Below are 25606 nucleotides of genomic sequence, written 5' to 3'. Positions count from 1 at the left end.
GGTTACCAGCATCTAGCCCAGGGCCTAACACAGGGGCTCTATAGCATGAATGAGTGGATGAATTTGGCTTCACAATCAAGACAGTGACATGTTTATTCTCCTTTCTGTGTCCGGAATTGGTGGGTTCTTGCTCTCTTTGACTTCAAGAATGAGGCAGCGGACCCTCGCCAGGAGTGCTACAGTTCTTAAAGATGGTGTGTCCCGGGTTTGTTCCTTCAGATGTTCAGATGTGTCCAGACTTTCTTCCTTCTGGTGGCTTCATGGTCTCACTGACTTCAGGAGTGAAACTACAGACCTTCTAGGTGAGCGTTACAGTTCATAAAGGTGGCGCCTCGGGAGCTGTTGGTTCCTCCTGTCTGGAGTTGTTCGCCTCTCCCGGTGGGTCTGTGGTTTTGCTAGCTTCAGCAGTGAAGCTGCAGCCTTCTGCAGTGTTACAACTCATACAGGCAGCAGCGACCCAAGCAGTGGGCAGCAGCAAAATTCATGGCAGGGTGGCTTGCTTTTATTCCCTTGCCCGGCCCCCACGCACATTTTGCTGATTGGTCCATTTTGCAGATAGCTGATTGGTCCGTTTTACAGAGAGCTGATTGGTCCGTTTTGACAGAGTGCTGATTGGTGCTGTTTACAAACCGTTAGCTAGACACAGAGTGCTGATTGGTGCGTTTACAATCCTTCAGCTAGACAGAAAAGTTCTCCGAGTCCCCACCCCTCCCAGAAGCCCAGCTGGGTTCATGTTTCACTGCCAGTGCCCCCGGGACTTTGCAGCTCCTAGCCTGGGCACTCCGGCAGCCCAGCGGGAGCTTGTCCCAAGAGGAAAAGGGGGGAAACAAGAAAGAGAGGGAGACCTGCCATCGTGGCCAACGACCCCGCGAAGAGGCAACGGCGGTCCACGCTCGGGACCTAGCCTCCAATCAGGCCCAGCAGGCGCCGGCCGGCCACACCGAGTGCTGGACCCGCCGAGCCCGCGCCCACCCGGAAGCCGCACCGTAGCGCGCAGCCCCGGCTCCCGCCCGCGTGTCTTCCTCCACATCTCCCCGTGAGCAGAGGGAGCCGGCTTCGGCCTCGGCCAGCCCCAGAGAGGGGCTGTCATAGCGCACCGGCGGGCTAAAGGGCTCCTCGAATGTGGCCAGAGCGGACGCTGAGGCCCAGGAGACGCCGAGAGCAAGCTAGGGCTGCTAGCATGTTGCACCTCTCACTTCCTCATTTTTCTCCTCTCTTCCCCGGTTCACCTTTGTCGGCTTGCGTCTGGTCCCTTCTTGACTGACTTCTGTTTTCTGAGGTAAGAATTCTTTGAAATTTTTTACCCCAGTTTATGTTAAGGCCACAGACCATGTGGAATCCAAACAAACAAACAAAAGAGTGGAACAACCACAGAGCCCACAACCACGGAGCCAACAACCACCGAGCCAACAACCACCGAGCCCAACAAAGGGCCACATAGAAGCCAGACCCACTACAGTGCTCTGCCCTTAAAGACAACAACGTCCTCCTTTTCAGCTTTGCCTTTTGGTTCAGATTTTTTAGAAACTCTCATTGGCTGCTGGACAGTCAGTGGTTTTGCTCTCTTGGATTAGGTGTACTCCCTCTGGTCCAATCAGCTGTGAACAGGAAGGATGGAGTCAGCTAGTCATAGGTGTTCCTGCCTTGGGTTGACAGAAAAATGCTGTGTTAGTTTGCTAGGGCTGCAATAAGATGGTATCAGAAACTGGGTGGCTTAAAAAACAGAAATGTATTTTTTCACATTTCTGAAGACTTGAAGTCTGAGATCAAGATGTTAAGCCATAAAGGAAGGGTTTGTCTATTCCAGGCTTCTTTCTTTGGCTTATAGATGGCTGTCTTCTCCCTGTTATGTTCACATCATCATCCCTCTGTTAGGTGACTGTACAAATTTCCTCCTTTTACAAAGGTACGAGTCATATTGGATAGGGCTCACTCTAATGACCTAATTTTAACCTAACTACATCTGTAAAGATCATGTCTCTAAATATGACCACATTCTGAGGTGCCGGAGAATGCAACTTCAGCATATAAATTTTGTGTAGGGCGGTCGGGGCTAGTGCATATCAGCTTCATTCTTTTACATCTCTATTGATTTATTGATTTATTGATTTATTTTATTTTTTTTGAGACAGAGTTTCGCTCTTGTTACCCAGGCTGGAGTGCAATGGCGTGATCTCGGCTCACTGCAACCTCAGCCTCCCAGTTTCAAGCAATTCTCCTTCCTCAGCCTCCCGAGTAGCTGGGATTACAGGCATGCACCACCACGCCCAGCTAATTTTGTATTTTTAGTAGAGACGGGGTTTCTCTGTGTTGAGGCTGGTCTCGAACTCCTGACGTCAGGTGATCTGCCCACCTTGGACTCTGAAAGTGCTGGCATTACAAGCATGAACCACTGCGCCTGGCCTTAAAATTTTTTTTAAAGTTTAGATTTTGGGGGATACATAGTAGGTGTATGTATTTATGAGATACATGAGATATTTTGGTACAGGCATGCAATGCGTAAAAATCATGTCATGGAAAATTGGGTATCCAGCCCTTCAAGCATTTATCCTTAGTATTAGAAACAATCCAATTATACCCTTTTAGTTATCTTTAAATGTACAATTAATTTATTATTTACTATAGTTCCCCTGTTGTGCTATCAAACACTAGGTCTTACTCATTTTTTTCTATTTTTTTGTACCCATTAACCAACCCCACCTTTCCTCCATCCTCCCCGCTACCCTTCCCATCCTCCAGCAACCCTCCTTCTATTCTCTATCTCCATGAGTTCAATTGTTTTGATTTTTAGGTCCCACAAATAAGTGAGAACATGTGATATTTGTTTTTCTGTGCCTGGCTTGTTTTACTTAACATGATGACCTCCAGTTTCAGGTGCATTCTTTAATACAGCAGCAGAGAAGTGTGAGCATCTTTGGTATCCTATTAATGAAGGTTCTACCCTGACTGATTATCTAGGGAAAGCAATTGAATGACACAAGGAGCATAGAGTTTTGGACATAATTTTCTACAATCTCTTGGAAAATGAAAACATTTATTTCCAAAATAGTTAGAAAAGATTTATTTTCCCAAAAAGAGGGCTATAAAATTCTCTTTATCATCCTTGACATTTATTAAGATATCTAAAACTATTCCTAATGCTGTAGGAAGTCATCTGTGTCCCCTGTTCATTTTTGAGGTGTGTCACATATGGGATATAGTAATTATTCCTGACATTGGAGCCTGGCCCTTGATGTTTCAGAGAACATAAAACCAAATCAGCATAAAAAACCACTTCCAAGGCATACCAAATTAAGCTCATGTTCAGTTTTCAATTATTCATCATCCCCAGGGCAGGAGGAATAGATGCCAGAATCAAAACAATGGAAACAAGCAGTCTGCATTTGGACTCTGTGGTACAGAGCTGTGTACATGGAATAGAGACAAGAAGAATGTGACAGAAGGAATATGCAGTTCCAGCACGACTGCTGCTGCCTTTGAACCCTACCAGGCAACAGCAGCCTCAATTAGTGGAGTCACAGTTCTCATAATCTATGCATATGCACAGCAAGCAGGGGACAAGTATGAAAACAAAGTGAGGAAAGGAAGGAGATGCAAGTGAACAATTTCTAAATACTTGGAATCTGCCTATGTATCATCGGAAGAGTAGGGACATAACATCATGGGAAGCTTACTATGGACCGAGCAGAATCTAAAAGTCTAAGTACTTCCCTCTGTACCCTGATTCCATTGTCTTTACCTAAAAGTGAGAAACTAAGATATATATATATATATCTCTCTCTTATGTATCTCATATATATCTTATATATAGAGTCACATTTCTCACATCCACATTATCTGCTGTTTAGTCCTAAATCAGGAAAAAAGTGGTTTCCAGGTAATAGTGGGGCAGTGAACATGAAGATGAGCTTAGGTGGAGCACCAGCGGGTGACAGTACCTCACAGTGCCTACTGTTATTTTGTAGGGCAACATAGAAAATAACATAATTAACTCTATGAGGCATCCCTCATAGAGTTAATTAACACTGCAAGCTCGACTGCCTCATAGCAGTAATAAATGAACTTGTTAATGATAAGGCTGACCCACAAGGCCTTTCCACTGAGAAATTAAAGGGTGGTACTTTTTCTTTTGTCCTAAACATTGAAATTTGATCAACAATTTTATTTCTGTAGAATTTTGTAAAGATTGATGGGCTGAAGTTTGAAATTCAGAAGAGAAAGGATTTAGAAAGATCTTGGAAAAGGCACTCTGTGTTTTACCAACATACAGGTAATACTTCATTTCTTAATGAAAGTGTAGGAGGGAGAAAGGAGCTTATTTAATGAGTACTTAAGAGTCAGAATTTCTTCCAGAAATATGAGTTTTCCCATTAAACTCACAACCGTTCTATGAAGTACATTATCTTTGTGCCAGAGTATGAACATAATTGTTTAAGTATGAAAACTTAGCACTGTTTTTCATTTTCCTTCCTTCTTTTTTTTTTTTTTTTTTGTTACATTGGAAAGTCAAAATGTAAAATTTCCTCCTTACCCTCCACTTGCCCTCTGCTCACTGGGAGGGTTTGAAAATTACCTTCGTCCAATCCTGGATGAAAAAGAAACTCATTTTTCGTTGGTTGATTTTCCTTGTAATGGATCACTGAGGTCAATTAGGAAACAAACTAAAAGAATAAAGAGATTTCCCAAAGAAGCAGAGTGATTTGGAAGAAAAGGGAAGTAGACAAGAGCCCACTCCTCCAAGCCCTTATGCCCCTGCCTATAAAGCAAAGGAGGATTCCCTCACTAGGGTTGATGGAGAGAGGGTTGAAGCACTGGAGCAGGGTACTCATAACACTTCCCTGGCGAAAACTCTGGGAAGCTGAAAGACTCCAGAGAAGAGTGCTTGGGTGATACTGCCAGGACCAAGAATTATAGGACCTTAAGCAAATCCTCCACATTCACCAAGATGCCTTCATTCTTACCTGCAGCCTCACTGTATTTCAGATAGGTTTCTTTCTGACTATAAGTTCCCGGCCTCTTTTTTCTTAGTGCATTTGCTTTAGAAAACTTGGAATTGCAAGTTATTTTTTCTGCAAGAGGTATATAAATCTCTCAGCCTCTTGCCAGTTTTGCACCCAAAGAATGTCATTTTCAATGACCTGTGAGTCATCCCCTTGAAATGTAATCATCAAGAAAGATAGGGTCCTATCTCCTCATCTTTGTAGGAGGGTAGGGGCCTGACTTAGATCAGCGCCAGTGAGAAAATACCAAAGGCCTAATCACATTGATCAATCTCCCCGCTCAGTGGTCCTCCAATACTTTTCCAGCAGTTCACCCCAATGCTTAAAAACTGTCTTGCTTTTCATTCCAACAAAGTTGAGTTCAACATCTCTCCTCTATTGTCATAGTCTTGATCCTTATTGCAATAGTCTTGAATAAAGTTTCCTTGCCTGTTTAAGTTTTTTCAGTGTAATTTTTCTTTGACAACACCCTGAGACTGGAAGAAAAGAACACAGAGAGGGGATTAAGGAGACATTCACATGGACGTGTCAGAAGAAACCTATGTGGAGAAATGACCAATAACCAGAAATACCCTCTTCTTAACTCTTTGACACTGCATATGAAATACAAAATGTGGCATAGACTGGGTGACCTCCTGCATGACTTTTAAATTTCCTATCATCAGTTCAGCAGAATGGGAGCTCATGGTAAAGATACACACAATAAAGTGTTCCTTCTCACCCTCACAGCTGTTCATACTATTGTCACTACCACGATGCCCTTTTGTGATGGACTCAATGTTTCTATTCCTGTATAATTCATACGTTGAAGCCTTGCCCTACAATGTGATGGTATTTGGACACATGACCTTTGGGAGGTAACTAGGTTTAGAAAAGGTCACGAGGGTGGGTCCCCATGATGGGATCAGTACCCTTATAGGATGACAAAGAAGGGAAAGATAGGAGCTTGCTCACCTCACCACATGAGGGCCCTCACCAGAACCCAACCACACTGGCACTATAATCTCAAACTTACAGCCTCCAGAATTGTGAGAAATCAACTTCTGTTGTTTAAACCACCCAGTCTATGGTATTTCATCAAGTCAGCCTGAGTTAAGTTGCTGATTAGTGGAGTAAGAGCAAACAAAGGCTCAAGATTTAGTTCATGGGTCAAGAGACATGAGGATGGGGTAGAGACATGAGGATGGGGTAGAGCCATCTGAAAAAGAGAAGCCAAGAAAAGTTAAGGAGGTTAAGTAACAGAGTGGTAGATGAGAAATAATCACCTGGGGAAGTGGAGGAAGAGTTTATAAGAGATTACAGGTAAGACAGGGGATGTTACAAGAGATGAGGCACAAGGAATCATGCTTACTTCTGGAAAATGGGCAGGGTTTGGCCTAGAATTATTTTTAATACATCAAATTACTTTTGCATCATGACATAATAATAATAGAGATGCTGTTACGACTATTGAAGACTTTTAAAGTCTGGGTTTGTACTTTGCAGTCCTTTTTCCACAATAACGTGAAATTTAGATAACATAAGACACAGAACATTAATCAAACCACCATTCACTCAGTAGCTTCAAATCATCTCTTTCCCTTCCTCATCCTTCTCATTGTTTATGAACAACAGTCTTTCTCATCATTTGTGAATAAGCCCTGACAATCTCTAAAATAGTGGATTCCAACCACTTCTCACCTTCTCCACAGCTGTGGACCCAGGCCACCCTCATTTCTCCCTTAGACTACTGTAACAGCCTCCCCTCTGGTCTCCTTGTTTCCATGCTTGCCTGCCTATGATCCACTCTCCAGAGAGGAGCACGAGTAAGTTAAAAATTGTATATTTTATCATTTTTCACTCCACTGCTTGAAACTATCCGGTGGCTTCCCATTACCCTTAGATGAAATTCCTAATTCCTTATAATGTGATCTGCCTCCTGCCCACATCTTAAGCCACATTTCAGATCTCTGCTTTAGAATAGTCTCATTTGCTATATCTCATACACAGTATGCCTTTTCCGCAGCATTTTTGCCTCCTCATTATTTGGTTCTTAGCTTCAATGTACCCTTTTCAGACCATCCTTTCCTGATATGCCTAGCTGCATAGCCCAGTCACTCTTTGTCCCACTGCCCTTTCATCAATATACTTCTATCTGATATTGTTATTTATTACTTATGTAATTATACATTACCCTTCACCCCCAAATCTAATGAAGGCAGGGTTTCCATTTGTGTTCTGTGATTGATATGCCCCCAGTACCAGAGTGGGGACTCAAATTCCTTGACTGAAGTCATTCAATTACAAAGCAAAAGATCTGAAAGTCAAAAGAGGTTCTGATTGTCACCAAGTTTATGCTATTTAAATCGTGCCATAATCCTTTATAGTGTATCCCTATTTCTATGCATCACAAGTATCTCATGGTGCTGGATCCAGATCTTTAGATGGGGTTCAAGGCTGACTCTGACTTTGTCCTGCCTCCCCATCTAGCCTAAATTCTCAGCAGTTTTCCCTCCTGTCTCTCTTCTTTGCATGTTCCTGTATGCTAGGACTTGGGACTTCTCTAAGTGCCACAGATTTTCTGGTTGGAATGCCCTCACACTTGTCCTTCTGCCAGAAATACCATTTTCCTTCTTTCTGAACCTGCATGAGTCTTATACACCTTATGATCTCAAGGGTAATCACCTCCTTTTCCTGACAGGATTGGCTGTGAAGCTAATGCTTCTGCAGCAGATGTCTACATGCCCTCGGACTTGTGTGTGCATGTAATGGGAAGTAGCTCATATCTGCCAAGCTTCCAACAGCCAACGACTGCCTCTGTTTGCCTGAAGTCCTTCTGAAGCTTGCTCTCTGCTTCTCACATGCAGGTGGAGAATGCTGGGAAGCTTATGGCCCACTCAGACTTTGAGGTGTGTTCCACACTGTCATGCTGAGTTCCCCAGCAGTGGCTTACAGCAGTACCTTGCTTTATATTGCATGCATTATTCGTGGCCTTTCTTTCCTTTCTTATTTTTTTTTTCTCACTTCCCAACTGGTGTTTCCTTCACCTCCCAAATAAATAATTTTCACTCAAATCCTTATATTAGTTCTGTTTCTTGGGGGAAGCAAAACTAAGAAAGAATCCCATCACACTTATCTCAGAAGGTTTTTTTTTTTTTAATTTTTTAAATTATACTTTAAGTTCTAGGGTACATGTGCATAACGTGCAGGTTTGTTACATATGTATACTTGTGCTATGTTGGTGTGCTGCACCCATCAACTCATCAGCACCCATCAACTCGTCATTTACATCAAGTATAACTCCCAATGCAATCCCTCCCCCCTCCCCCCTCCCCGTGATAGGCCCCGGTGTGTGATGTTCCCCTTCCCGAGTCCAAGTGATCTCATTGTTCAGTTCCCACCTATGAGTGAGAACATGCGGTGTTTGGTTTTCTGTTCTTGCGATAGTTTGCTGAGAATAATGGTTTCCAGCTGCATCCATGTCCCTACAAAGGACACGAACTCATCCTTTTTTATGGCTGCATAGTATTCCATGGTGTATATGTGCCACATTTACTTAATCCAGTCTGTCACTGATGGACATTTGGGTTGATTCCAAGTCTTTGAGATTGTGAATAGTGCTGCAATAAACATACGTGTGCATGTGTCTTTATAGCAGCATGATTTATAATCCTTTAGGTATATACCCAGTAATGGGATGGCTGGGTCATATGGTACTTCTAGTTCTAAATCCTTGAGGAATCACCATACTGTTTTCCATAATGGTTGAACTAGTTTACAATCCCACCAACAGTGTAAAAGTGTTCCTATTTCTCCACATCCTCTCCAGCACCTGTTGTTTCCTGACTTTTTAATGATTGCCATTCTAACTGGTGTGAGATGGTATCTCATTGTGGTTTTGATTTGCATTTCTCTGATGGCCAGTGATGATGAGCATTTTTTCATGTGTCTGTTGGCTGTATGAATGTCCTCTTTTGAGAAATGTCTATTCATATCCTTTGCCCACTTTTTGATGGGGTTGTTTTTTTCTTGTAAATTTGTTTGAGTTCTTTGTAGGTTCTGGATATTAGCCCATTGTCTGATGAGTAGATTGCAAAAATTTTCTCCCATTCTGTAGGTTTCCTGTTCACTCTGATGGTAGTTTCTTTTGCTGTGCAGAAGCTCTTTTGTTTAATTAGATCCCATTTGTCAATTTTGGCTTTTGTCGCCGTTGCTTTTGGTGTTTTAGACATGAGTCCTTGCCCATGCCTATGTCCTGAATGGTATTACCTAGGTTTTCTTCTAGGGTTTTTATGGTATTAGGTCTAACAATAAGTCTCTAATCCATCTTGAATTAATTTTCATATAAGGAGTAAGGAAAGGATCCAGTTTCAGCTTTCTACTTATGGCTAGCCAATTTTCCCAGCACCATTTATTAAATAGGGAATCCTTTCCCCATTTCTTGTTTTTGTCAGGTTTGTCAAAGATCAGATGGCTGTAGATGTGTGGTATTATTTCTGAGGACTCTGTTCTGTTCCATTGGTCTATATCTCTGTTTTGGTACCAGCACCATGCTGTTTTGGTTACTGTAGCCTTGTAGTATAGTTTGAAGTCAGGTAGCGTGATGCCTCCAGCTTTGTCCTTTTGACTTAGGATTGTCTTGGAGATGCGGGCTCTTTTTTGGTTCCATATGAACTTTAAAGCAGTTTTTTCCAATTCCGTGAAGAAACTCATTGGTAGCTTGATGGGGATGGCATTGAATCTATAAATTACCTTGGGCAGTATGGCCATTTTCACGATATTGATTCTTCCTATCCATGAGCATGGTATGTTCTTCCATTTGTTTATGTCCTCTTTTATTTCACTGAGCAGTGGTTTGTAGTTCTCCTTGAAGAGGTCCTTTATATCCCTTGTCAGTTGGATTCCTAGGTATTTTATTCTCTTTGAAGCAATTGTGAATGGAAGTTCATTCATGATTTGGCTCTGTGTTTGTCTGTTACTGGTGTATAAGAGTGCTTGTGATTTTTGCACATTAATTTTGTATCCTGAGACTTTGCTGAAGTTTCTTATCAGCTTAAGATTTGGGGCTGAGACAATGGGGTTTTCTAAATATACAATCATGTCATCTGCAAACAGGGACAATTTGACTTCTTCTTTTCCTAACTGAATACCGTTTATTTCTTTCTCTTGCCTGATTGCCCTAGCCAGAACTTCCAACACTATGTTGAATAGGAGTGGTGAGAGAGGGCATCCCTGTCTTGTGCCAGTTTTCAAAGGGAATTTTTCCAGTTTTTGCCCATTCAGTATGATATTGGCTGTGGGTTTGTCATAAATAGCTCTTATGATTTTGAGATATGTTCCATCAATACCAAATTTATTGAGAGTTTTTAGCATGAAGGGCTGTTGAATTTTGTCAAAGGCCTTTTCTGCATCTATTGAGATAATCATGTGGTTTTTTTCTTTGGTTCTGTTTATATGCTGGATTACGTTTATTGATTTGCGTATGTTGAACCAGCCTTGCATCCCAGGGATGAAGCCCACTTGATCATGGTGGATAAGCTTTTTGATGTGCTGCTGGATCTGGTTTGCCAGTATTTTATTGAGGATTTTTGCATCAATGTTCATCAGGGATATTGGTCTAAAATTCTCTTTTTTTGTTGTGTCTCTGCCAGGCTTTGGTATCAGGATGATGTTGGCCTCATAAAATGAGTTAGGGAGGATTCCCTCTTTTTCTGTTGATTGGAATAGTTTCAGAAGGAATGGTACCAGCTCCTCCTTATACCTCTGGTAGAATTCAGCTGTGAATCCATCTGGTCCTGGACTTTTTTTCGTTGGTAGGCTATTAATTATTGCCTCAATTTCAGAGCCTGGTATTGTTCTATTCAGGGATTCAGCTTCTTCCTGGTTTAGTATTGGGAGAGTGTAAGTGTCCAGGAAATTATCCATTTCTTCTAGATTTTCTAGTTTATTCGTGTAGAGGTGTTTATAGTATTCTCTGATGGTAGTTTGTATTTCTGTGGGGTCGGTGGTGATATCCCCTTTATCATTTTTAATTGCGTCGATTTGATTCTTCTCTCTTTTCTTCTTTATTAGTCTTGCTAGCGGTCTATCAATTTTGTTGATCTTTTCAAAAAACCAACTCCTGGATTCATTGATTTTTTGGAGGGTTTTTTGTGTCTCTATCTCCTTCAGTTCTGCTCTGATCTTAGTTATTTCTTGCCTTCTGCTAGGTTTTGAATGTGTTTGCTCTTGCTTCTCTAGTTCTTTTAATTGTGATGTTAGAGTGTCAATTTTAGATCTTTCCAGCTTTCTCTTGTGGGCATTTAGTGCTATAAATTTCCCTCTACACACTGCTTTAAATGTGTCCCAGAGATTCTGGTATGTTGTATCTTTGTTCTCATTGGTTTCAAAGAACATCTTTATTTCTGCCTTCATTTCGTTGTGTACCCAGTAGTCATTCAGGAGCAGGTTATTCAGTTTCCATGTAGTTGAGCGGTTTTGATTGACTTTCTTAGTCCTGAGTTCTAGTTTGATTGCACTGTGGTCTGAGAGACAGTTTGTTATAATTTCTGTTCTTGTACATTTGCTGAGGAGTGCTTTACTTCCAATTATGTGGTCAATTTTGGAATAAGTGTGATGTGGTGCTGAGAAGAATGTATATTCTGTTGATTTGGGGTGGAGAGTTCTGTAGCTGTCTATTAGATCTGCTTGCTGCAGAGCTGATTTCAATTCCTGGATATCCTTGTTAACTTTCTGTCTCGTTGATCTGTCTAATGTTGACAGTGGGGTGTTGAAGTCTCCCATTATTATTGTATGGGAGTCTAAGTCTCTTTGTAAGTCTCTAAGGACTTGCTTTATGAATCTGGGTGCTCCTGTATTGGGTGCATATATATTTAAGATAGTTAGCTCTTCCTGAATTGATCCCTTTACCATTATGTAACGGCCTTCTTTGTCTCTTTTGATCTTTGAGGGTTTAAAGTCTGTTTTATCAGAGACTAGTATTGCAACCCCTGCTTTTTTTTGTTCTCCATTTGCTTGGTAGATCTTCCTCCATCCCTTTATTTTGAGCCTATGTATGTCTCTGCATGTGAGATGGGTCTCCTGAATACAGCAGACTGATGGGTCTTGACTGTTTATCCAGTTTGCCAGTCTGTGTCTTTTAATTGGAGCATTTAGTCCATTTACATTTAAGGTTAATATTGTTATGTGTGAACTTGATCCTGCCATTATGATATTAACTGGTTATTTTGCTCGTTAGTTGATGCAGTTTCTTCCTAGCCTCGATGGTCTTTACATTTTGGCATGTTTTTGCAATGGCTGATACCGGTTGTTCCTTTCCATGTTTAGTGCTTCCTTCAGGGTCTCTTGTAAGGCAGGCCTGGTGGTGACAAAATCTCTAAGCAGTTGCTTATCTGTAAAGGATTTTATTTCTCCTTCACTTATGAAACTTAGTTTGGCTGGATATGAAATTCTGGGTTTAAAATTCTTTTCTTTAAGAATGTTGAATATTGGTCTCCACTCTCTTCTGGCTTGTAGAGTTTCTGCCGAGAGATCTGCTGTTAGTCTGATGGGCTTCCCTTTGTGGGTAACCCGACCTTTCTCTCTGGCTGCCCTTAACAGTTTTTCCTTCATTTCAACTTTGGTGAATCTGACAATTATGTGTCTTGGAGTTGCTCTTCTCAAGGAGTATCTTTGTGGCGTTCTCTGTATTTCCTGGATTTGAATGTTGGCCTGCTCTACTAGGTTGGGGAAGTTCTCCTGGATGATATCCTGAAGAGTGTTTTCAAACTTGGTTCCATTTTCCCCCTCACTTTCAGGCACCCCAGTCAGATATAGATTTGGTCTTTTTACATAATCCCATACTTCTTGCAGGCTTTGTTCATTTCTTTTTCTTCTTTTTTCTTTTGGTTCCTCTTCTCGCTTCACTTCATTCATTTGATCCTCAATTGCTGATACTCTTTCTTCCAGTTGATCGAGTTGGTTACTGAAGCTTGTGCATTTGTCATGTATTTCTCATGTCATGGTTTTCATCTCTGCCCATTCGTTTATGGCCTTCTCTGCATTAATTATTCTGGTTATCAATTCTTCCACTCTTTTTTCAAGATTTTTAGTTTCTTTGCACTGGGTACGTAATTCCCCCTTTAGCTCTGAGAAGTTTGATGGACTGAAGCCTTCTCTCATCTCGTCAAAGTCATTCTCCATCCAGCTTTGTTCCGTTGCTGGCGATGAGCTGCATTCCTTTGCAGGGGGCGATGCGCTCTTATTTTTTGAATTTCCAGCTTTTCTGCCCTGCTTTTTCCCTATCTTTGTGGTTTTAACTGCCTCTGGTCTTTGATGATAGTGACGTACTGATGGGGTTTTGGTGTGGGTGTCCTTCCTGTTTGTTAGTTTTCCTTCTAACAGTCAGGACCCTCAGCTGTAGGTCTGTTGGAGATTGCTTGAGGTCCACTCCAGACCCTGTTTGCCTGGGTATCAGCAGCAGAGGCTGCAGAAGATAGAATACTGCTGAACCGCGAGTGTACCTGTCTGATTCTTGCTTTGGAAGCTTCCTCTCAGGGGTGTACTCCACCGTGTGAGGTGTGGGGTGTTGGTCTGCCCCTAGTGGGGGATGTCTCCCAGTTAGGCTACTCAGGGGTCAGGGACCCACTTGAGCAGGCAATCTGTCCGTTCTCAGATCTCAACCTCCGTGTTGGGAGATCTACCGCTCTCTTCAAAGCTGTCAGACAGAGTTGCTTGCGTCTGCAGAGGTTTCTGCTGCTTTTTGTTGTTATTGTTGTTGTTTAACTGTGACCTGTCCCCAGAAGTGGAGTCTACAGAGACTGGCAGGCCTCCTTGAGCTGCTGTGAGCTCCACCCAGTTCGATAGTCCCAGGGCTTTACCTACTTAAGCCTCAGCAATGGCGGGCGCCCCTCCCCCAGCCTTGCTGATGCCTTGCGGTTAGATCGCAGACTGCTGTGCTAGCAATAAGGAAGGCTCCATGGGCGTGGGACCCTCCCGGCCAGGTGTGGAATATAATCTCCTGGTGTGCCCGTTTGCTTAAAGCGCAGTATTGGGGTGGGAGTTACCCGATTTTCCAGGTGTTGTGTGTCTCTGTTCCCCTGGCTAGGAAAAGGGATTCCCTTCCCCCTTGTGCTTCCCAGGTGAGGCAACGCCTTGCCCTGCTTCAGCTGACCAGCACCGATTGTCCGGCACTCCCCAGTGAGATGAACCCAGTACCTCAGTTGATAACGCAGAAATCACCTGTCTTCTGCGTCGCTCACGCTGGGAGCTGGAGACTGGAGCTGTTCCTATTCGGCCATCTTGCTCCCCTCAGTATGAAATTTGTTTGCTGTTGACCTGGCTAGAGTGCTTTCAAGAGCAAGGTTTGCATTTTCTATCTGTATTCCCTGCACTTAGCAAAAGCATGCACCTAGCAAGCATGCAGTAAGTATTCACCAAATCAGTGAACAGTGCTTAATAGATACCTGCTGAGCTGAACTAGAAAATAGGATTTCTTAATCCAAGAAGGAAGGAGACCGATATTTCTCATGTGACTTGGCTTGGGGATGCTTTTTCAGTTTCTTGGAGTGTTTCTTCTGGAAACTGTTGGTGGATATTTATAACATTTTTCAACTCTTATTTTGTTCACTCCTTTGCACTGATTATTCATAACTTATAATTTAGTAGCTCTCAGTGGTCTGGGTTGCTCTTCAGAAATGAACAAATATGCTGTAATTAATCTCAGAAAGTTCCTTTTCTTTACAGCATAGCCATTGCTTCAGGGTAGTGAACGCTATACTTCTTTTTAATTCTGGGAAATGATGCCTTTTGTTCTTTATTTTAATTTTGGTTACATTTTTATCCAAATCTATTCAGAAAAAAATTTCATAGAATATAGTACAACATGGTGACTATAGTTTATGGCATTGTATTATGTTTTGAAAATTGCTGGAGAATATATTTTAAGTATTCTTATTATAAAAAACAGTAAGCATGTGAGGTGATAGATATGTTAATTAGCTCAGTTGAGCCATTCCGCAATGTGTACATATTTCAAAACATCATGTTGTACACAATAAATATACTCAATTTTTATTTGCCAATTAAAATCAACAGAAGAGAAAGTGTTTTATTTTTTATGGTAACAATTTTAGACTTTGTTCTTTCTGGATAAACTAGTCAGTAACACAGTAATTACATTTATTGCAAGCAATAACATAGCTTTAAAAAAAAACCTAAAACTGAAAAAGTAAAACTAAAACTCCAAGAAAATTTTTATCCTCAATGTTGTCTTTTGGAGCAGAAATTTTTAAAAATATGCTGTTTGCTCTCCTCTGGTGATAAGCTCAAATTGCATTCCATAGGGATTAAAACTGCCCCTGCTGGAACAGATTAGCCTGTCTGATTTCCTCCGTATACCACCACTCACTTTCTCTTTCTCTGGAAAGAGATTATCTCTGGCCTTTGATTATCCTAGAAGTTTGTGATTTTGTATATATAAAGTATTTTTGTAACTTCCAAGTAAAATTTTTCTTTTATATTTTGAACTTCACTTTTAACTTTGCAACTGTTGTTCAGTAAATATTTATTGTTCCTTTTCCTCTTCTCTAATGCAAAAAGAAAACGTTCTTGTTCCATTGATGTTGGACTTGACTATATGCTTTGCATGGAGTATGAGTGACTGTGATTTCCCCACACTCACTCGGGCTTTTTATGGACTTCCATAGTTATGATTTGACTCACTTGGCCTCTTTCACTGCTGCCTCTGAATGGGAAAATGGGAAGGGAATGGCTCAGGGGATTGTTTCCCCTTTGACCTGGGTCCTACAATGACAGACAGAGTAAGTCGACCTAAACATGACTTTCAGCCTGAAGTGGAACCATTGTACCCCATCTCTAGATGTGTGAATAAGACCTTAGCTTATGTTGGTGGCCACTGCAATGTTTTTGGGGTTGTTTTATATGCAGTATTAGTATCCCCAAAACCAACAGAAAAAATCTCCGTGCAAATAAGTAAAACAGTTAAATTTTAATATTCAAAAACTGGTTTAATATTTGCCACAGTTTATTATGTGTATTCACTTAGGAATAGCTGAATTTGTGAATTGATCTCATGAAACAGCATTAATAAACACATGTGGAGCACTTGGAAAATGCCTTTGTGTCAGTGAGTTTTCATTTTGTATTTCTTCCTTTTTGAAGTCTGAGTTATTATATTTGTTCACTTGTGCTTTCTAATACCACCAAATATAGCTAAATACATTTTCATTAAAATATCACAGTTACAAAATGAATATTAGGCAGTTTTCATTAGAATACTTATGAGACTAATTTGGGCATTAAGCTTATGAGTGTAGGCTACATGTTGTGGGAGGAAGCAGAAAATTCACCTTTCCTTGTATTCATAGCATTTGCACTGTGACTGACACACGGTAGGTGATTTATAAGCATTTGATTGAATTTAAAGTGTCTTGATGCTATTCTATTCTGTGGTTAGCTGCCAGAAATAGGGGAAGTGCTGTGATAGAACAATTCAGCTATGGACTTCCAGACAGCAGCCCTATGATCCACCTGTGTTTTCCTCGTCGTGTGTTGAAAATTATTATTCAGGCTTTATTTATTCATAAAATAAATATATACTGATCATCAATGTGGCCTGGGTATCTGTGCTCCTTTCCCTAAGCCGTGCACAGTCTAGTTGAATAGAAATACAAATATGAATCTGGCAGAAAGGCAAGGGATGTTCTCTTGCCTGCTACTGAGGAAAGGATGTTTTGTTTCCTTTCAGTACTAGGAGAGGGAATCAATGGTGTGGTAATTATGCTCATCTTTGGGGAGGAAGAGTTTTCAATATGTTGTGTGATTCTGCTTAAGCTGATTCTGAAGATAATTTTTCTTGACCATTCATTGCCAATTTAGCTTCTAGTAATGATGCCAGTAAGGTTGACATCTGCTTGAAGAAAGGATATAAAAATTTTATTTTGGGCTATACAATATTAGCACATTTTACAAAAAAAACTAGAATTTGGAATAGATGCCTGCAGTGCTTATTTCTCATTGAAGGACACAGCACTGTGCTAGCTTCAGGTCTTACAATTTACTTGATCAGGGAATTAATCCTTTATGTAATTAATTAAGATCAAACCTTAACCTTACATTTTCTTGCTGTTCAAAGGGCTTTAAAGTTCAATTCTCACGTGCCTGAGGCCCTGCTAACGCTAAGAGGAAAAAGTCATTGTGAGACTTATACTCAATAACAGAGATGAGCAAACTATGGCCTTCTGCCCAAATCCACCCACTGTCTGTTTTGATAAAGTTTTATTAGAACATGGCCATATTAGTTTATGTATTGACTACAATAGAGACAATATGGACTGCAAAGCCTAAAATAGTTTCCATCTGGACCTTTACAGAAAAATGTTGCAGATCTCCACTCTATTAGCTGTTTCTTGATCAGTGACCGACTATGATATTTTTCTGCATTATTGCCTGAAATCTAACTGATTTAGGTGTTATCTCAATGTCAATAAATTAATTCCAAATTCATAAGCGGTTAGAAATGAAATAACACATTATACTTGAAAGTCTCCTTTGTTAGTAGATTTAAAGGGTTTTTGCTATGTTGTTTATTCATCTCTTCAGCAAGCCTGAAACTATTGGGTCTATTTAATTCCACTTTGTAAAACTTCTGATGGGAAATGTGTGGTTACATACTGAAAAATACTAGTGTATGTTGGGTGCTAAGAGGATCAGAAAATTTTTCAAATGATAATGAGTCTCTTAAATTACCTGTAAACATTTTCTGTAAATGGGGATAAACAGGAAGGAAATGAAGAAAATTGCATTTCTTTAAAAAAGACTCTATGATTCATTCCAAAATAGTCTTTTACTCTTCTGAAACATTCTTTTCCTGTACATTCTGAATTTAGTGAGTTCCCATAATATCTACTGGTACCATCTCTCAATTTCTGCATTACAGCATCTATTGTCTCTACAGGAACAATCTGAAAAAAAAATAAGAGTGATTTTTTGACTTGCTCTTTGCTCATGTTTGTGTATTTATAAGATGCTGTCATGATTACTTGACAAATCTACAAAGTGAACCACATCTGCTGGTTTTGAGCTAGCACAGCTGGAAGTTCCTTAGCTTCTGTACTAAACTTTTTATGTGGGTGTGATTCTTAGTTGCCTATTCTGTCTGTATTTATGCAAATTACAGTGTTATTTATAAGCAAGTAAATAATCATTTCTAAGACAACATCTGCACTACTGTCTGCTTATTAAACACCTGCAAAGTCAGCTTGCTCTGAATAGAAGGCCATATAGTGCGTGGATCAGACTATAGCTTGAAACAAGTTGCAATTATTTGTGTGCTTATTGATCTCAATTTTAATTTGGGACATTTCTTTATTAGTGATTGGTTTTAGGGATGCCTTTTATTTCAAACCTTTTTAGATCTTCTAAATATAAAAATTTGATGGGATGAGAACTAAAGAAAGATATAAGCTATAATTCTGGTCTCCCAAGTCACTTACAAAGTATGTGAGCTTATGACTATGTGATTTGACCTCCTAATTTGTCTTTCTTCATCTGTGAAGTAGAAATAATAGCACCAATCTCACTGGGATATCCTGAGGATTAAATGAGAAATGTACATAAACACACTGTATTGTTTGATAGGCAATGTATGCAGTAATTACTGCTTCTCTTTCTTTACCTTTCTCTTACTCCTTCCAAAGCATAAACTGTCTTTTCCTTCAGCCACCAAAAATGTTAGAAAATGAGTTGTAGGAAGAGTCTGTAGATAGGAAGAGGGAATCCTAAGCTATGCCTAGAACTATCAGAATTAATTGTTATTCAAACTTACCATGCTTTCTTTGGAGAAACAATACAAATCTTAAAAAAAGAAACAAACTGTAGGTAGCAGTTGTATCATTTCAGTATCTAAATGCCTTGCAGGTAAGAGGACGGAGCCAAGAATAAATCATTGTGAAAGCCATTTATGTAATGAATATAATGGTGTTCAGTAGTGTACCATCTATCTGAAGACTCCGTCAGACACTGAAACACAATTTAGGGATTATATTGATTTTAGTCTTATCTCTAGCATTAATATTTCTACCAACCGCACAAGTTCACAAGCATGCTTATAATGGGAAATTGGATTAAAGGAGAGTTCGTAATAAATTAAAAATTACCTCAGTTTAGTATCTATGCTGTTTAATGACTTTGATCTTATTTAATCCATCTCCTGTATTCACTCTTTGTATGACCACTAGCCAATTATAGAAAAATTGTTTCCACTTGTTTTCCTAACTACTTTAATGGTCATTCCTCTGTCAGTTGTGCTCTTACATCTATCCTACTTATTAGCTTTTTTCTCTCTAGTCAATGCTGACCTCTATTCGTTAGGCGCAACATCTGTGGACTGAAAAGCAAAATAGTTCTGTTCCTACATTTACTCTACCACCAGTCAGTCATATAATATAGAAATAAATTGTTCTTCAAGCCTTAATCCCCTTGTTTGCTGGAACGTTATATAATAATGGAATTGGATTGGTTGGACTAGTTGGAAAAAAAACCGACCAAAGGTCAGGATACTTGAAGTCTAGGTTTGTGTTGACCTTAGGCAATTCAGTCAACCCTGTTAGGCTTCAGTTCCCTCTTTGTAAACTAGTAGATCTCATAGTTTCGTGGAACTTTAGCTCCAGGAATGATCTTAGGGGTCACCTAGTGAACTCTCTTGCTTTGCTCATGAGGAAGCTCAAAAAACTTACGTCCTGCCCAACATCCCAGCAGTTGATTGAAGAGTAGCAGACCATGTCTTCTGACCCCTGTGCTGAGCTCTTCTCACCCTAGCACCTGAGGCCCTTTCCATCTAGATCATATAGTTCTAATAAGTATCACATGAAAAATCGTGGAGGCTTTTCTGGCATCTAGGTATATGAATTTAAATTATCAACAATAATAATAATAATTCAGTTATCTATTTTAAATTGTTCACAGATTATAGTAAAATAGTCCTAAACACTGCTTACTACTATCCTCCAAATTTAAAAGCAGGAGAGTCTGAATATTTGCAGGGTGACATCTCTCACTTCTCACCTGCCTTCTCTTTCTATATAATGAAAGAGAAGGGTCGGGGAGGAAAGCCTCACGGGACTCCAGTTAGCTGGTTGGATGATAAGGCCCCAGAAATTAAGTATGTTTTAGTTTGTGACTTCATAGCCAAGGAGACATTCTAATATTTGCTGGGCTATCAGACACAAAATCTCTGGTTTCACCTGGATTGACTGCAAGAATAGAGAGGGGATAATTCTGGCCTTCATTTATAGGTTGTCTTTGGCTTAGGAGACCTGATATTCTGGGTTAACTGACTTCTTTGGAGCACAGGAGAACAAAACAGTACTGGAGGTAAGGCGGAACTGAGTCATCCTAGAAATGCAGGCAGGGTTGATTTAATCTACTATTGGGACATAAAACACATTTTCGGAATTTATGCCCAAATTTTCCTCACCCAGAATGGAAAGTTCAGAAAGTCAGTGTTGTACTTTCTAAGGACTACTAGACATTTATTCACTTGCTAAATTTCAGGGTTGTAAGGTACTTCAAGTCCAATTCCCTTATTTTGTGTATGGGAAAACTGAGTGGTAGAAAGAATTGAAGTTAATTCACTGAATCAACTGGACACAGGCACTCAAGAACAGAAGCAAGCCTGGATTCTGGGTCTCCTTAGCCCAGTTTATTTTCTGTTATATCACATCCAAGCTGAGAAAAGAAAACTATTATATTGATGGAATAAAGAACACGCTTAATATGTGTGAGTGAGTGATCCTCCAGAAAAAGTGACACAGTGAAAGATGAGAAGAACTTCAAGTCAATCAAATACCATCTGGATAAAGAAGACTGAAATCTAAAACAAACTTTCAGGCACGAGACTCAGTGAAACAAATACATATTGGACAGATCCTTATTTCAGGAGTATATTTTGGTAAAAGTTTTACCCATCAGGCTACCTGTTCTGCGTCATTGAGTAAATTACTGTGAAGTCTTAACTCTTGTTATACTTGCCACTAATGGGTAGTGACAGAGTTGAACCCTTCCTTACTTTCCTTTTCCCTTTATACTAAAAAACCTGGGTCTGTGTTGGGAGGGGACAACTCCAAAACAACAGAAAGAGCCATAACATTTCTTCAGGCTGGAGGGCAGGAGCTCTCTTTGCAAATGCAATATATCGCCAGATGAGCCTGTTATAAGGCAAAGCCCCATGCTTACCCACAGATATTCTAAATCAGTCTGGGTTGGGGACCAGCTACATCAGCTTTTCTACATTTTCAGATATGCTGCCCTTGGGATTGGGTATCATTACCTCGATCCTATGGCCAAAGGCCTGAACAAAGTAGGTTATCTTTGACCTTGATGAATTGAAGATCATTCTTGAGCAGCTTAAGATTTTGCTAAGAGTAATGAAAACAGTATAAGGCAGAATGAATCTATTGCATCTTATTTTCACACAAGTATTTCTCACAGTTACTGGTACCATGTACATTCCTAACAACTGAGCATTGGGTCTATCAGTGAGTCATGGGAAATAGGAGGAATGCCCTGACGAGAAAAGTCACTTTCCTTAATTTAAGGGATTGCACATCAATTGGTCTGCTTATTCTGGATATTGAAATTCTGAGTAGACTTTTATCTTTAACAAAATAAAAGTTACTTATGATTACAACAAAATAAAAAGTCAAGAATAATCAAACCACCCTCTGGGATAAGAATTGTATGAAGTTGCTATGCAGGAAACAACAACAACAAAATGAAGGTCTAAGCAAGGTATTGCAAATGAATTTAGTGGAATTCTGTCATAAACTTCCTGACCTCCCTATGGGAGTGGTAAAACCCCTCAGCAGGTGGGACTATGGGGTGGTTTTAGGAACCGGGTCTGTGATATGTCTTCTGCTGTCTTTGTTCATTGATCCACTTTTTTCCCTCGGTCTCACTGAACTTTTCCCGTGCCAGTCCATGCTGCAATGCTTGTTTCCATGGATTAAATTTCTAAATATCACTTGCAGAGGATTCCTCAATTTCTTTTCCTGCAATTACTCAATGGTTAGATTTTAATAAGAAATTGCTTATGAAATGAATCATTAAAGGTGCTTACTTTTGCTTATATGCTGTACAAAATTGTATTTTTGGAAATTCTGGTTGATAACCCCTTTTTTGCCCTTTGTGTCTCTACCAATTTGCATCAATGTTTCGGGAGAATAACATTACACCCTCTATTTGATCCGTAAGGAACTTGTACATTAAAACTGTCCTGCATTTACTCCGATGGTGGTGGAATAATAGCCTCACGGTCTTTCTTAAGAGGCATTTTCTCTGATTGTAGCAGCCTGAGGCTTTTCTATCTCTTTTTTCTATTTCTATTTACTTCTATGCTATATCTGTTGTATAGGTGCAATACGGTTTTTATAAGTACAGTACTAACTCAGTTTGGAGACCCTGGCTTGAGGCTAGTCAGTTTTACTTCTGGAGAAGCTGACTAAATCCAAAATTTCAACCACCTCCCTTCTTAGTCTTTTCTAATTTGGGTCACTATCAATGAGCTCCAATCAACCCAGGGCCTGGTACCCGATGACCAGGGACAGCCCCTGTCCCCAGAGCCTGCTGATAGTATTCAAAGTAGCCAATTCTAAACGTGTTTACCATGGCTTGTCTGTTTCTTCCCACAGAAACCACCATAAAAATTGTTCTCCCTGCCTCTGCTTCTTCGCCAACCCCTGTGTGGCCCTGTATAGTGTTCTCCCTACGGAGCTGTAAGTATAACAAAACTATAAAAACCCTGCTTTTTCTCTCTTGACCTGCATCTGGCCTCACGATAGCCACCATACTTCAGCCATGGTAAATTGGTCAAAACAATAGTCCATGCATGTTCCAAGTTTTCTTGAAGATTATACTTCTTTTCTGTAACTCTAATACATACCGAATAAAAGAAGAAAAGGAAATGATACAATATCAAACAAATTCACCATGTTCTAACAGATCTTTAAAAGTTTTAAGGTAAATAGCTGAAACAGTTTGATGTAAATACATGTGGGAGCAGGCTATCAGCTATTCCATTGGAATTCACTCGGTATTTTTCAGATGGTTTGTTTTTACAGTCATGTTCCACATAATGACATTTCCATTAATGACAGACTACATACAAGACAGTAGTCCAATAAGATTATAATACTGTAGTGCAATCAAACTAGAACTCAGGACTAAGAAACTCAATCAAAACCGCTCAACTACATGGAAACTGAATAACCTGCTCCTGAATGACTACTGGGTACACAACGAAATGAAGACAGAAATAAAGATGTTCTTTGAAACCAATGAGAACAAAGATACAACATACCAGAATCTCTGGGGCACATTTAAAGCAGTGTGTAGAGGGAAATTTATAGCACTAAATGCCCACAAGAGAAAGCTGGAAAGATCTAAAATTGACACTCTAACATCACAATTAAAAGAACTAGAGAAGCAAGAGCAAACACATTCAAAACCTAGCAGAAGGCAAGAAATAACTAAGATCAGAGCAGAACTGAAGGAGATAGAGACACAAAAAACCCTCCAAAAAATCAATGAATCCAGGAGTTGGTTTTTTGAAAAGATCAACAAAATTGATAGACCACTAGCAAGACTAATAAAGAAGAAAAGAGAGAAGAATCAAATCGACGCAATTAAAAATGATAAAGGGGATATCACCACCGACCCCACAGAAATACAAACTACCATCAGAGAATACTATAAACACCTCTACACGAATAAACTAGAAAATCTAGAAGAAATGGATAATTTCCTGGACACTTACACTCTCCCAATACTAAACCAGGAAGAAGCTGAATCCCTGAATAGAACAATACCAGGCTCTGAAATTGAGGCAATAATTAATAGCCTACCAACGAAAAAAAGTCCAGGACCAGATGGATTCACAGCTGAATTCTACCAGAGGTATAAGGAGGAGCTGGTACCATTCCTTCTGAAACTATTCCAATCAACAGAAAAAGAGGGAATCCTCCCTAACTCATTTTATGAGGCCAACATCATCCTGATACCAAAGCCTGGCAGAGACACAACAAAAAAAGAGAATTTTAGACCAATATCCCTGATGAACATTGATGCAAAAATCCTCAATAAAATACTGGCAAACCAGATCCAGCAGCACATCAAAAAGCTTATCCACCATGATCAAGTGGGCTTCATCCCTGGGATGCAAGGCTGGTTCAACATTTGCAAATCAATAAACATAATCCAGCATATAAACAGAACCAAAGAAAAAAACCACATGATTATCTCAATAGATGCAGAAAAGGCCTTTGACAAAATTCAACAGCCCTTCATGCTAAAAACTCTCAATAAATTTGGTATTGATGGAACATATCTCAAAATCATAAGAGCTATTTATGACAAACCCACAGCCAATATCATACTGAATGGGCAAAAACTGGAAAAATTCTCTTTGAAAACTGGCACAAGACAGGGATGCCCTCTCTCACCACTCCTATTCAACATAGTGTTGGAAGTTCTGGCTAGGGCAATCAGGCAAGAGAAAGAAATAAACGGTATTCAGTTAGGAAAAGAAGAAGTCAAATTGTCCCTGTTTGCAGATGACATGATTGTGTATTTAGAAAACCCCATTGTCTCAGCCCCAAATCTCCTTAAGCTGATAAGAAACTTCAGCAAAGTCTCAGGATACAAAATTAATATGCAAAAATCACAAGCATTCTTATACACCAGTAACAGACAAACACAGAGCCAAATCATGAATGAACTTCCATTCACAATTGCTTCAAAGAGAATAAAATACCTAGGAATCCAACTGACAAGGGATATAAAGGACCTCTTCAAGGAGAACTACAAACCACTGCTCAGTGAAATAAAAGAGGACATAAACAAATGGAAGAACATACCATGCTCATGGATAGGAAGAATCAATATCGTGAAAATGGCCATACTGCCCAAGGTAATTTATAGATTCAATGCCATCCCCATCAAGCTACCAATGAGTTTCTTCACGGAATTGGAAAAAACTGCTTTAAAGTTCATATGGAACCAAAAAAGAGCCCGCATCTCCAAGACAATCCTAAGTCAAAAGAATAAAGCTGGAGGCATCACGCTACCTGACTTCAAACTATACTACAAGGCTACAGTAACCAAAACAGCATGGTACTGGTACCAAAACAGAGATATAGACCAATGGAACAGAACAGAGTCCTCAGAAATAATACCACACATCTACAGCCATCTGATCTTTGATAAACCTGAGAAAAACAAGAAATGGGGAAAGGATTCCCTATTTAATAAATGGTGCTGGGAAAATTGGCTAGCCATAAGTAGAAAGCTGAAACTGGATCCTTTCCTTACTCCTTATATGAAAATTAATTCAAGATGGATTAGAGACTTATTGTTAGACCTAATACCATAAAAACCCTAGAAGAAAACCTAGGTAATACCATTCAGGACATAGGCATGGGCAAGGACTCATGTCTAAAACACCAAAAGCAACGGCGACAAAAGCCAAAATTGACAAATGGGATCTAATTAAACAAAAGAGCTTCTGCACAGCAAAAGAAACTACCATCAGAGTGAACAGGAAACCTACAGAATGGGAGAAAATTTTTGCAATC

At 39.9% G+C, this 25606-nt stretch overlaps 1 long non-coding RNA gene across 1 annotated transcript in view; it reads left to right on the top strand.

The window, feature by feature from the left end:
* Nucleotides 1-650: 650 nt before the first annotated feature.
* LOC116276380 overlaps nt 651-25606 on the top strand; it is a 120565-nt gene continuing 95609 nt past the window's right edge. The window contains exons 1-2 of the long non-coding RNA XR_004185876.1: nt 651-1279; nt 4174-4270. This is a non-coding gene — a long non-coding RNA (uncharacterized LOC116276380). The remainder of the gene's footprint in view (nt 1280-4173; nt 4271-25606) is intronic.

Source organism: Papio anubis, chromosome 8 (genome assembly GCF_008728515.1).
Source record: "Papio anubis isolate 15944 chromosome 8, Panubis1.0, whole genome shotgun sequence".
Lineage (NCBI taxonomy): Eukaryota > Metazoa > Chordata > Mammalia > Primates > Cercopithecidae > Papio > Papio anubis.
This window is presented reverse-complemented; position numbering and strand designations above follow the sequence as displayed.